Source organism: Ambystoma mexicanum, assembly GCF_040938575.1.
Source record: "Ambystoma mexicanum isolate Mex_15411 chromosome 12 unlocalized genomic scaffold, UKY_AmexF1_1 Mex_chr12_unloc.1, whole genome shotgun sequence".
Lineage (NCBI taxonomy): Eukaryota > Metazoa > Chordata > Amphibia > Caudata > Ambystomatidae > Ambystoma > Ambystoma mexicanum.
In genome coordinates this window covers 4,219,289-4,234,061 of record NW_027182322.1, presented here as the reverse complement: position 1 = coordinate 4,234,061, position 14,773 = coordinate 4,219,289, and the positions used below count along the sequence as shown (strand labels likewise).

Sequence of the window (14,773 nt, the reverse complement as noted above, 5' to 3'; positions counted from 1 at the left end):
GGATGCACGTTCACGCCTCCTCCTTCTCTCGGGTTCATACGGGGATCATATCTCCTCAATGTCTCACCCTCACTTCCAACATGTGTAACTTCTTGTTCTCTTTGACGTCTGGGGCATGGGTGGCTACTGCACAGCTCTAGATGTCGCCCACCTGCAAGGTGCTATGGAAAGCACTTTTCCACATTGGACGTGCTATATTAACCCCCTCTCCCCAAATACAATAAAAATAAAGAAATATATGTGCTTCCATAATGTCTACCTTCTAATGTTTCATATGTGTAAGCACATTGTCCTCCTCCTGACCACATTCTAAAACTATGTGCAAATTGTTCCTTCCATAAACTGTCACTTCCTTGGCCCTTTATTTATAATGACTGTTATACTCTCTCTCTTTCCGCCACAGTATAAAAAAGCCTAGCACACCTCATGATTGGACTAAGAAATTCCTGTCATTTAGTTGGAAATGATTTTCCCATTATCCCCAAAAACTCCTCACTGTGTCTAAGAACGCTTTTTTTCACAGGACAATACAGATCAGATTGACTTGAAAGGTCCTTTCACGCGACTACAGAATGCCTATCATTCCACAAAAAGATACGCCAGTGCCTACAATAGCCTAGGACTAGACTATGAGTCCCAATGTAGAAAGACCACAAGTCCACAGATATGCCTGTTTATTTAAACATCTGTATTATCATCAGCGTGTGACTGTAAAGGCGGGACCTCGCGCTCTCTGTAACGCGCTCCATTGGCAACATCAGTTAAATGTCGTTGGTTCAATCCCTCGCGGATGTTGTTTTTATTCCCATTTGTAACTGGGAAATACTGTCGCTGCAATATATATGTCTTAATCAAGCTAGTGGTTATTGACGTAAATGGCAGTGTTATAATGTTTCATGTACTGCAAATGTCACCACATAATGCGCTCTTAATTAGATTTGGTTGAAATACATTACAGTCACCCGATGAAAAAGTGTGCAAAGAGCATTAAAGAAACAAAAGGTTCATAACAGTAACAGGACATATCGAATTGTTTCAGTCCTCCACAGAGATTGCCAATGTATTAATGGAAATTCTAAAATATCTGCCCAACTGCCGTGACATTGCCTCACCGCAATGCCGTGACTCGGATTCGAACCGAGGTTGCTGCGGCCACAACGCAGAGTACTAACCACTATACGATCACGGCGAGCTACTTGGGCTGCTACAATGTGTCGTTCCACCTCTATCATAAGCTGTACTCCATCTGTGATGTCATGACTCATGTTTGAATTAAAGGTTGGTTGTGATGTTATCCATGAGAATAAGTGGACACCTGATCCCCAGTCACTTATTTAAGATCTCAATAATCAAGTCAGAATCCAAATGAAAGTCATCAAAGTGGAGCAAATTAGAAATAATATAGTTACACAAACCTGGCAATGGTGCGGCAGCCAGGGCCGATAATGGCCCGCCAGCCTGAGAGCAGGAAAGTGTGAGAGCAGTGATGGTCTTGTGAGAGTTTACAGCTGTTATTGACCCTGTCCCCTTCCATTGCAGAGTTTTCTCCCTATAAGAAGTGCAGAGGCTCCCTCCGGGGTGCTAATAGTAAATTTATTTTTTTGCGCAGGAGAAGTGCTCTTCACCAATTGCACGTGCCAAATCACCCGAAGGCCACCACCATAAAATTCAGGCATTCATGTTCATGCGTCCTCCATGTTATGTCCTTATAAAGGGATGCATGTTCATGATGACTCCATGTCACACCTGCATACAAGGATGCATGTTCATGCCGCCTCGTTCTCTTGGCTTCATACAGGGATTTTATCTCCTCCCTGTCTCACCCTCATGCAGGGATGCATGACCAATGCTCCTTCCCTTCTCGCCCGCATACATGGATGCACGTTCAGTCTCCTCGTTCTCTCGGCTTCATACAGGGATTTTATCTCCTCCCTGTCTCACCCTCAGGAAGGGATGCATGATCAATGCTCCTTCCCGTCTCGCCCGCATACATGGATGCACGTTCACGCCTCCTCCTTCTCTCGGCTTCATACGGGGATCATATCTCCTCCCTGTCTCACCCTCATGCAGGGATGCATGACCAATGCTCCTTCACTTCTCGCCTGCATACATGGATGCACGTTCACGCCTCCTCCTTCTCTCGGCTTCATACGGGGATCATATCTCCTCCCTGTCTCACCCTCATGCAGGGATGCATGACCAATGCTCCTTCCTGTCTCGCCCGCATACATGGATGCACGTTCACGCCTCCTCCTTCTCTCGGCTTCATACGGGGATCATATCTCCTCCCTGTCTCACCCTCATGCAGGGATGCATGACCAATGCTCCTTCCCTTCTCGCCTGCATACATGGATGCACGTTCACGCCTCCTCCTTCTCTCGGCTTCATACGGGGATCATATCTCCTCAATGTCTCACCCTCACTTCCAACATGTGTAACTTCTTGTTCTCTTTGACGTCTGGAGCATGGGTGGCTACTGCACAGCTCTAGATGTCGCCCACCTGCAAGGTGCTATGAAAAGCACTTTTCCACATTGGACGTGCTATATTAACCCCCTCTCCCCAAATACAATAAAAATAAAGAAATATATGTGCTTCCATAATGTCTACCTTCTAATGTTTCATATGTGTAAGCACATTGTCCTCCTCCTGACCACATTCTAAAACTATGTGCAAATTGTTCCTTCCATAAACTGTCACTTCCTTGGCCCTTTATTTATAATGACTGTTATACTCTCTCTCTTTCCGCCACAGTATAAAAAAGCCTAGCACACCTCATGATTGGACTAAGAAATTCCTGTCATTTAGTTGGAAATGATTTTCCCATTATCCCCAAAAACTCCTCACTGTGTCTAAGAACGCTTTTTTTCACAGGACAATACAGATCAGATTGACTTGAAAGGTCCTTTCACGCGACTACAGAATGCCTATCATTCCACTAAAAGATACGCCAGTGCCTACAATAGCCTAGGACTAGACTATGAGTCCCAATGTAGAAAGACCACAAGTCCACAGATATGCCTATTTATTTAAACATCTGTATTATCATCAGCGTGTGACTGTAAAGGCGGGACCTCGCGCTCTCTGTAACGCGCTCCATTGGCAACATCAGTTAAATGTCGTTGGTTCAATCCCTCGCGGATGTTGTTTTTATTCCCATTTGTAACTGGGAAATACTGTCGCTGCAATACATATGTCTTAATCAAGCTAGTGGTTATTGACGTAAATGGCAGTGTTATAATGTTTCATGTACTGCAAATGTCACCACATAATGCGCTCTTAATTAGATTTGGTTGAAATACATTACAGTTACCCGATGAAAAAGTGTGCAAAGAGCATTAAAGAAACAAAAGGTTCATAACAGTAACAGGACATATCGAATATTTTCAGTCCTCCACAGAGATTGCCAATGTATTAATGGAAATTCTAAAATATCTGCCCAACTGCCGTGACATTGCCTCACCGCAATATAACCGAGGTTGCTGCGGCCACAACGCAGAGTACTAACCACTATACGATCACGGCGAGCTACTTGGGCTGCTGCAATGTGTCGTTCCACCTCTATCATAAGCTGTACTCCATCTGTGATGTCATGACTCATGTTTGAATTAAAGGTTGGTTGTGATGTTATCCATGAGAATAAGTGGACACCTGATCCCCAGTCACTTATTTAAGATCTCAATAATCAAGTCAGAATCCAAATGAAAGTCATCAAAGTGGAGCCAATTAGAAATAATATAGTTACACAAACCTGGCAATGGTGCGGCAGCCAGGGCCGATAATGGCCCGCCAGCCTGAGAGCAGGAAAGTGTGAGAGCAGTGATGGTCTTGTGAGAGTTTACAGCTGTTATTGACCCTGTCCCCTTCCATTGCAGAGTTTTCTCCCTATAAGAAGTGCAGAGGCTCCCTCCGGGGTGCTAATAGTAAATTTATTTTTTTGCGCAGGAGAAGTGCTCTTCACCAATTGCACGTGCCAAATCACCCGAAGGCCACCACCATAAAATTCAGGCATTCATGTTCATGCGTCCTCCATGTTATGTCCTTATAAAGGGATGCATGTTCATGATGACTCCATGTCACACCTGCATACAAGGATGCATGTTCATGCCGCCTCATTCTCTTGGCTTCATACAGGGATTTTATCTCCTCCCTGTCTCACCCTCATGCAGGGATGCATGACCAATGCTCCTTCCCTTCTCGCCCGCATACATGGATGCACGTTCATGTCTCCTCGTTCTCTCGGCTTCATACAGGGATTTTATCTCCTCCCTGTCTCACCCTCAGGAAGGGATGCATGATCAATGCTCCTTCCCGTCTCGCCCGCATACATGGATGCACGTTCACGCCTCCTCCTTCTCTCGGCTTCATACGGGGATCATATCTCCTCCCTGTCTCACCCTCATGCAGGGATGCATGACCAATGCTCCTTCCCTTCTCGCCTGCATACATGGATGCACGTTCACGCCTCCTCCTTCTCTCGGCTTCATATGGGGATCATATCTCCTCCCTGTCTCACCCTCATGCAGGGATGCATGACCAATGCTCCTTCCCTTCTCGCCTGCATACATGGATGCACGTTCACGCCTCCTCCTTTTCTCGGCTTCATAGGGGGATCATATCTCCTCAATGTCTCACCCTCACTTCCAACATGTGTAACTTCTTGTTCTCTTTGACGTCTGGGGCATGGGTGGCTACTGCACAGCTCTAGATGTCGCCCACCTGCAAGGTGCTATGGAAAGCACTTTTCCACATTGGACGTGCTATATTAACCCCCTCTCCCCAAATACAATAAAAATAAAGAAATATATGTGCTTCCATAATGTCTACCTTCTAATGTTTCATATGTGTAAGCACATTGTCCTCCTCCTGACCACATTCTAAAACTATGTGCAAATTGTTCCTTCCATAAACTGTCACTTCCTTGGCCCTTTATTTATAATGACTGTTATACTCTCTCTCTTTCCGCCACAGTATAAAAAAGCCTAGCACACCTCATGATTGGACTAAGAAATTCCTGTCATTTAGTTGGAAATGATTTTCCCATTATCCCCAAAAACTCCTCACTGTGTCTAAGAACGCTTTTTTTCACAGGACAATACAGATCAGATTGACTTGAAAGGTCCTTTCACGCGACTACAGAATGCCTCTCATTCCACTAAAAGATACGCCAGTGCCTACAATAGCCGAGGACTAGACTATGAGTCCCAATGTAGAAAGACCACAAGTCCACAGATATGCCTGTTTATTTACACATCTGTATTATCATCAGCGTGTGACTGTAAAGGCGGGACCTCGCGCTCTCTGTAACGCGCTCCATTGGCAACATCAGTTAAATGTCGTTGGTTCAATCCCTCGCGGATGTTGTTTTTATTCCCATTTGTAACTGGGAAATACTGTCGCTGCAATACATATGTCTTAATCAAGCTAGTGGTTATTGACGTAAATGGCAGTGTTATAATGTTTCATGTACTGCAAATGTCACCACATAATGCGCTCTTAATTAGATTTGGTTGAAATACATTACAGTCACCCGATGAAAAAGTGTGCAAAGAGCATTAAAGAAACAAAAGGTTCATAACAGTAACAGGACATATCGAATTGTTTCAGTCCTCCACAGAGATTGCCAATGTATTAATGGAAATTCTAAAATATCTGCCCAACTGCCGTGACATTGCCTCACCGCAATGCCGTGACTCGGATTCGAACAGAGGTTGCTGCGGCCACAACGCAGAGTACTAACCACTATACGATCACGGCGAGCTACTTGGGCTGCTACAATGTGTCGTTCCACCTCTATCATAAGCTGTACTCCATCTGTGATGTCATGACTCATGTTTGAATTAAAGGTTGGTTGTGATGTTATCCAGGAGAATAAGTGGACACCTGATCCCCAGTCACTTATTTAAGATCTCAATAATCAAGTCAGAATCCAAATGAAAGTCATCAAAGTGGAGCCAATTAGAAATAATATAGTTACACAAACCTGGCAATCGTGCGGCAGCCAGGGCCGATAATGGCCCGCAAGCCTGAGAGCAGGAAAGTGTGAGAGCAGTGATGGTCTTGTGAGAGTTTACAGCTGTTATTGACCCTGTCCCCTTCCATTGCAGAGTTTTCTCCCTATAAGAAGTGCAGAGGCTCCCTCCGGGGTGCTAATAGTAAATTTATTTTTTTGCGCAGGAGAAGTGCTCTTCACCAATTGCACGTGCCAAATCACCCGAAGGCCACCACCATAAAATTCAGGCATTCATGTTCATGGTCCTCCATGTTATGTCCTTATAAAGGGATGCATGTTCATGATGACTCCATGTCACACCTGCATACAAGGATGCATGTTCATGCCGCCTCATTCTCTTGGCTTCATACAGGGATTTTATCTCCTCCCTGTCTCACCCTCATGCAGGGATGCATGACCAATGCTCCTTCACTTCTCGCCCGCATATATGGATGCACGTTCATGTCTCCTCGTTCTCTCGGCTTCATACAGGGATTTTATCTCCTCCCTGTCTCACCCTCAGGAAGGGATGCATGATCAATGCTCCTTCCCGTCTCGCCCGCATACATGGATGCACGTTCACGCCTCCTCCTTCTCTCGGCTTCATACGGGGATCATATCTCCTCCCTGTCTCACCCTCATGCAGGGATGCATGACCAATGCTCCTTCCCTTCTCGCCTGCATACATGGATGCACGTTCACGCCTCCTCCTTCTCTCGGCTTCATACGGGGATCATATCTCCTCCCTGTCTCACCCTCATGCAGGGATGCATGACCAATGCTCCTTCCTGTCTCGCCCGCATACAGGGATGCACGTTCACGCCTCCTCCTTCTCTCGGCTTCATACGGGGATCATATCTCCTCCCTGTCTCACCGTCATGCAGGGATGCATGACCAATGCTCCTTCCCTTCTCGCCTGCATACATGGATGCACGTTCACGCCTCCTCCTTCTCTCTGCTTCATACGGGGATCATATCTCCTCAATGTCTCGCCCTCACTTCCAACATGTGTAACTTCTTGTTCTCTTTGACGTCTGGGGCATGGGTGGCTACTGCACAGCTCTAGATGTCGCCCTCCTGCAAGGTGCTATGAAAAGCACTTTTCCACATTGGACGTGCTATATTAACCCCCTCTCCCCAAATACAATAAAAATAAAGAAATATATGTGCTTCCATAATGTCTACCTTCTAATGTTTCATATGTGTAAGCACATTGTCCTCCTCCTGACCACATTCTAAAACTATGTGCAAATTGTTCCTTCCATAAACTGTCACTTCCTTGGCCCTTTATTTATAATGACTGTTATACTCTCTCTCTTTCCGCCACAGTACAAAAAAGCCTAGCACACCTCATGATTGGACTAAGAAATTCCTGTCATTTAGTTGTAAATGATTTTCCCATTATCCCCAAAAACTCCTCACTGTGTCTAAGAACGCTTTTTTTCACAGGACAATACAGATCAGATTGACTTGAAAGGTCCTTTCACGCGACTACAGAATGCCTCTCATTCCACTAAAAGATACGCCAGTGCCTACAATAGCCTAGGACTAGACTATGAGTCCCAATGTAGAAAGACCACAAGTCCACAGATATGCCTGTTTATTTAAACATCTGTATTATCATCAGCGTGTGACTGTAAAGGCGGGACCTTGCGCTCTCTGTAACGCGCTCCATTGGCAACATCAGTTAAATGTCGTTGGTTCAATCCCTCGCGGATGTTGTTTTTATTCCCATTTGTAACTGGGAAATACTGTCGCTGCAATACATATGTCTTAATCAAGCTAGTGGTTATTGACGTAAATGGCAGTGTTATAATGTTTCATGTACTGCAAATGTCACCACATAATGCGCTCTTAATTAGATTTGGTTGAAATACATTACAGTCACCCGATGAAAAAGTGTGCAAAGAGCATTAAAGAAACAAAAGGTTCATAACAGTAACAGGACATATCGAATTGTTTCAGTCCTCCACAGAGATTGCCAATGTATTAATGGAAATTGTAAAATATCTGCCCAACTGCGGTGACATTGCCTCACCGCAATGCCGTGACTCGGATTCGAACCGAGGTTGCTGCGGCCACAACGCAGAGTACTAACCACTATACGATCACGACGAACTACTTGGGCTGCTACAATGTGACGTCCACCTCTATCATAAGCTGTACTCCATCTGTGATGTCATGACTCATGTTTGAATTAAAGGTTGGTTGTGATGTTATCCATGAGAATAAGTGGACACCTGATCCCCAGTCACTTATTTAAGATCTCAATAATCAAGTCAGAATCCAAATGAAAGTCATCAAAGTGGAGCCAATTAGAAATAATATAGTTACACAAACCTGGCAATCGTGCGGCAGCCAGGGCCGATAATGGCCCGCCAGCCTGAGAGCAGGAAAGTGTGAGAGCAGTGATGGTCTTGTGAGAGTTTACAGCTGTTATTGACCCTGTCCCCTTCCATTGCAGAGTTTTCTCCCTATAAGAAGTGCAGAGGCTCCCTCCGGGGTGCTAATAGTACATTTATTTTTTTGCGCAGGAGAAGTGCTCTTCACCAATTGCACGTGCCAAATCACCCGAAGGCCACCACCATAAAATTCAGGCATTCATGTTCATGCGTCCTCCATGTTATGTCCTTATAAAGGGATGCATGTTCATGATGACTCCATGTCGCACCTGCATACAAGGATGCATGTTCATGCCGCCTCGTTCTCTTGGCTTCATACAGGGATTTTATCTCCTCCCCTGTCTCACCCTCATGCAGGGATGCATGACCAATGCTCCTTCCCTTCTCGCCCGCATACATGGATGCACGTTCATGTCTCCTCGTTCTCTCGGCTTCATACGGGGATTTTATCTCCTCCCTGTCTCACCCTCAGGAAGGGATGCATGACCAATGCTCCTTCCCGTCTCGCCCGCATACATGGATGCACGTTCACGCCTCCTCCTTCTCTCGGCTTCATACGGGGATCATATCTCCTCCCTGTCTCACCCTCATGCAGGGATGCATGACCAAGGCTCCTTCCTGTCTCGCCCGCATACATGGATGCACGTTCACGCCTCCTCCTTCTCTCGGCTTCATACGGGGATCATATCTCCTCCCTGTCTCACCCTCATGCAGGGATGCATGACCAATGCTCCTTCCCTTCTCGCCTGCATACATGGATGCACGTTCACGCCTCCTCCTTCTCTCGGCTTCATACGGGGATCATATCTCCTCAATGTCTCACCCTCACTTCCAACATGTGTAACTTCTTGTTCTCTTTGACGTCTGGGGCATGGGTGGCTACTGCACAGCTCTAGATGTCGCCCACCTGCAAGGTGCTATGGAAAGCACTTTTCCACATTGGACGTGCTATATTAACCCCCTCTCCCCAAATACAATAAAAATAAAGAAATATATGTGCTTCCATAATGTCTACCTTCTAATGTTTCATATGTGTAAGCACATTGTCCTCCTCCTGACCACATTCTAAAACTATGTGCAAATTGTTCCTTCCATAAGCTGTCACTTCCTTGGCCCTTTATTTATAATGACTGTTATACTCTCTCTCTTTCCGCCACAGTATAAAAACGCCTAGCACACCTCATGATTGGACTAAGAAATTCCTGTCATTTAGTTGGAAATTATTTTCCCATTATCCCCAAAAACTCCTCACTGTGTCTAAGAACGCTTTTTTTCACAGGACAATACAGATCAGATTGACTTGAAAGGTCCTTTCACGCGACTACAGAATGCCTCTCATTCCACTAAAAGATACGCCAGTGCCTACAATAGCCTAGGACTAGACTATGAGTCCCAATGTAGAAAGACAACAAGTCCACAGATATGCCTGTTTATTTAAACATCTGTATTATCATGAGCTTGTGACTGTAAAGGCGGGACCTCGCGCTCTCTGTAACGCGCTCTATTGGCAACATCAGTTAAATGTCGTTGGTTCAATCCCTCGCGGATGTTGTTTTTATTCCCATTTGTAACTGGGAAATACTGTTGCTGCAATACATATGTCTTAATCAAGCTAGTGGTTATTGACGTAAATGGCAGTGTTATAATGTTTCATGTACTGCAAATGTCACCACATAATGCGCTCTTAATTAGATTTGGTTGAAATACATTACAGTCACCCGATGAAAAAGTGTGCAAAGAGCATTAAAGAAACAAAAGGTTCATAACAGTAACAGGACATATCGAATTGTTTTAGTCCTCCACAGAGATTGCCAATGTATTAATGGAAATTGTAAAATATCTGCCCAACTGCCGTGACATTGCCTCACCGCAATGCTGTGACTCGGATTCGAACAGAGGTTGCTGCGGCCACAACGCAGAGTACTAACCACTATACGATCACAGCGAGCTACTTGGGCTGCTACAATGTGACGTTCCACCTCTATCATAAGCTGTACTCCATCTGTGATGTCATGACTCATGTTTGAATTAAAGGTTGGTTGTGATGTTATCCATGAGAATAAGTGGACACCTGATCCCCAGTCACTTATTTAAGATCTCAATAATCAAGTCAGAATCCAAATGAAAGTCATCAAAGTGGAGCCAATTAGAAATAATACAGTTACACAAACCTGGCAATGGTGCGGCAGCCAGGGCCGATAATGGCCCGCCAGCCTGAGAGCAGGAAAGTGTGAGAGCAGTGATGGTCTTGTGAGAGTTTACAGCTGTTATTGACCCTGTCCCCTTCCATTGCAGAGTTTTCTCCCTATAAGAAGTGCAGAGGCTCCCTCCGGGGTGCTAATAGTACATTTATTTTTTTGCGCAGGAGAAGTGCTCTTCACCAATTGCACGTGCCAAATCACCCGAAGGCCACCACCATAAAATTCAGGCATTCATGTTCATGCGTCCTCCATGTTATGTCCTTATAAAGGGATGCATGTTCATGATGACTCCATGTCACACCTGCATACAAGGATGCATGTTCATGCCGCCTCGTTCTCTTGGCTTCATACAGGGATTTTATCTCCTCCCTGTCTCACCCTCATGCAGGGATGCATGACCAATGCTCCTTCCCTTCTCGCCCGCATACATGGATGCACGTTCATGTCTCCTCGTTCTCTCGGCTTCATACGGGGATTTTATCTCCTCCCTGTCTCACCCTCAGGAAGGGATGCATGACCAATGCTCCTTCCCGTCTCGCCCGCATACATGGATGCACGTTCACGCCTCCTCCTTCTCTCGGCTTCATACGGGGATCATATCTCCTCCCTGTCTCACCCTCATGCAGGGATGCATGACCAATGCTCCTTCCTGTCTCGCCCGCATACATGGATGCAGGTTCACGCCTCCTCCTTCTCTCGGCTTCATACGGGGATCATATCTCCTCCCTGTCTCACCCTCATGCAGGGATGCATGACCAATGCTCCTTCCCTTCTCGCATGCATACATGGATGCACGTTCACGCCTCCTCCTTCTCTCGGCTTCATACGGGGATCATATCTCCTCCCTGTCTCACCCTCATGCAGGGATGCATGACCAATGCTCCTTCCTGTCTCGCCCGCATACATGGATGCACGTTCACGCCTCCTCCTTCTCTCGGCTTCATACGGGGATCATATCTCCTCCCTGTCTCACCCTCATGCAGGGATGCATGACCAATGCTCCTTCCCTTCTCGCCTGCATACATGGATGCACGTTCACGCCTCCTCCTTCTCTCGGCTTCATACGGGGATCATATCTCCTCAATGTCTCACCCTCACTTCCAACATGTGTAACTTCTTGTTCTCTTTGACGTCTGGGGCATGGGTGGCTACTGCACAGATCTAGATGTCGCCCACCTGCAAGGTGCTATGGAAAGCACTTTTCCACATTGGACGTGCTATATTAACCCCCTCTCCCCAAATACAATAAAAATAAAGAAATATATGTGCTTCCATAATGTCTACCTTCTAATGTTTCATATGTGTAAGCACATTGTCCTCCTCCTGACCACATTCTAAAACTATGTGCAAATTGTTCCTTCCATAAACTGTCACTTCCTTCGCCCTTTATTTATAATGACTGTTATACTCTCTCTCTTTCCGCCACAGTATAAAAAAGCCTAGCACACCTCATGATTGGACTAAGAAATTCCTGTCATTTAGTTGGAAATGATTTTCCCATTATCCCCAAAAACTCCTCACTGTGTCTAAGAACGCTTTTTTTCACAGGACAATACAGATCAGATTGACTTGAAAGGTCCTTTCACGCGACTACAGAATGCCTCTCATTCCACTAAAAGATACGCCAGTGCCTACAATAGCCTAGGACTAGACTATGAGTCCCAATGTAGAAAGACCACAAGTCCACAGATATGCCTGTTTATTTAAACATCTGTATTATCATCAGCGTGTGACTGTAAAGGCGGGACCTCGCGCTCTCTGTAACGCGCTCCATTGGCAACATCAGTTAAATGTCGTTGGTTCAATCCCTCGCGGATGTTGTTTTTATTCCCATTTGTAACTGGGAAATACTGTCGCTGCAATACATATGTCTTAATCAAGCTAGTGGTTATTGACGTAAATGGCAGTGTTATAATGTTTCATGTACTGCAAATGTCACCACATAATGCGCTCTTAATTAGATTTGGTTGAAATACATTACAGTCACCCGATGAAAAAGTGTGCAAAGAGCATTAAAGAAACAAAAGGTTCATAACAGTAACAGGACATATCGAATTGTTTCAGTCCTCCACAGAGATTGCCAATGTATTAATGGAAATTCTAAAATATCTGCCCAACTGCCGTGACATTGCCTCACCGCAATGCCGTGACTCGGATTCGAACCGAGTTTGCTGCGGCCACAACGCAGAGTACTAACCACTATACGATCACGGCGAGCTACTTGGGCTGCTACAATGTGACGTTCCACCTCTATCATAAGCTGTACTCCATCTGTGATGTCATGACTCATGTTTGAATTAAAGGTTGGTTGTGATGTTATCCATGAGAATAAGTGGGCACCTGATCCCCAGTCACTTATTTAAGATCTCAATAATCAAGTCAGAATCCAAATGAAAGTCATCAAAGTGGAGCCAATTAGAAATAATATAGTTACACAAACCTGGCAATGGTGCGGCAGCCAGGGCCGATAATGGCCCGCCAGCCTGAGAGCAGGAAAGTGTGAGAGCAGTGATGGTCTTGTGAGAGTTTACAGCTGTTATTGACCCTGTCCCCTTCCATTGCAGAGTTTTCTCCCTATAAGAAGTGCAGAGGCTCCCTCCGGGGTGCTAATAGTAAATTTATTTTTTTGCGCAGGAGAAGTGCTCTTCACCAATTGCACGTGCCAAATCACCTGAAGGCCACCACCATAAAATTCAGGCATTCATGTTCATGCGTCCTCCATGTTATGTCCTTATAAAGGGATGCATGTTCATGATGACTCCATGTCACACCTGCATACAAGGATGCATGTTCATGCCGCCTCGTTCTCTTGGCTTCATACAGGGATTTTATCTTCTCCCTGTCTCACCCTCATGCAGGGATGCATGACCAATGCTCCTTCCCTTCTCGCCCGCATACATGGATGCACGTTCATGTCTCCTCGTTCTCTCGGCTTCATACGGGGATTTTATCTCCTCCCTGTCTCACCCTCGGGAAGGGATGCATGACCAATGCTCCTTCCCGTCTCGCCCGCATACATGGATGCACGTTCACGCCTCCTCCTTCTCTCGGCTTCATACGGGGATCATATCTCCTCCCTGTCTCACCCTCATGAGGGGATGCATGACCAATGCTCCTTCCCTTCTCGCCTGCATACATGGATGCACGTTCACGCCTCCTCCTTCTCTCGGCTTCATACGGGGATCATATCTCCTCCCTGTCTCACCCTCATGCAGGGATGCATGACCAATGCTCCTTCCTGTCTCGCCCGCATACATGGATGCACGTTCGTTCACACCTCCTCCTTCTCTCGGCTTCATACGGGGATCATATCTCCTCCCTGTCTCACCCTCATGCAGGGATGCATGACCAATGCTCCTTCCCTTCTCGCCTGCATACATGGATGCACGTTCACGCCTCCTCCTTTTCTCGGCTTCATACGGGGATCATATCTCCTCAATGTCTCACCCTCACTTCCAACATGTGTAACTTCTTGTTCTCTTTGACGTCTGGGGCATGGGTGGCTACTGCACAGCTCTAGATGTCGCCCACCTGCAAGGTGCTATGGAAAGCACTTTTCCACATTGGACGTGCTATATTAACCCCCTCTCCCCAAATACAATAAAAATAAAGAAATATATGTGTTTCCATAATGTCTACCTTCTAATGTTTCATATGTGTAAGCACATTGTCCTCCTCCTGACCAAATTCTAAAACTATGTGCAAATTGTTCCTTCCATAAACTGTCACTTCCTTGGCCCTTTATTTATAATGACTGTTATACTCTCTCTCTTTCCGCCACAGTATAAAAATGCCTAGCACACCTCATGATTGGACTAAGAAATTCCTGTCATTTAGTTGGAAATGATTTTCCCATTATCCCCAAAAACTCCTCACTGTGTCTAAGAACATTTTTTTTCACAGGACAATACAGATCAGATTGACTTGAAAGGTCCTTTCACGCGACTACAGAATGCCTCTCATTCCACTAGAAGATACGCCAGTGCCTACAATAGCCTAGGACTAGACTATGAGTCCCAATGTAGAAAGACCACAAGTCCACAGATATGCCTGTTTATTTAAACATCTGTATTATCATCAGCGTGTGACTGTAAAGGCGGGACTTTGCGCTCTCTGTAACGCGCTCCATTGGCAACATCAGTTAAATGTCGTTGGTTCAATCCCTCGCGGATGTTGTTT

At 45.6% G+C, this 14,773-nt stretch overlaps 1 non-coding gene across 1 annotated transcript; it reads right to left on the bottom strand.

The window, feature by feature from the left end:
- Positions 1-1,117: 1,117 nt before the first annotated feature.
- On the bottom strand, positions 1,118-1,189 carry TRNAH-GUG (transfer RNA histidin (anticodon GUG)). Its single transcript has one exon. It is a non-coding gene; the product is annotated as a tRNA-His (tRNA).
- Between the last annotated feature and the right edge of the window lie 13,584 nt (positions 1,190-14,773).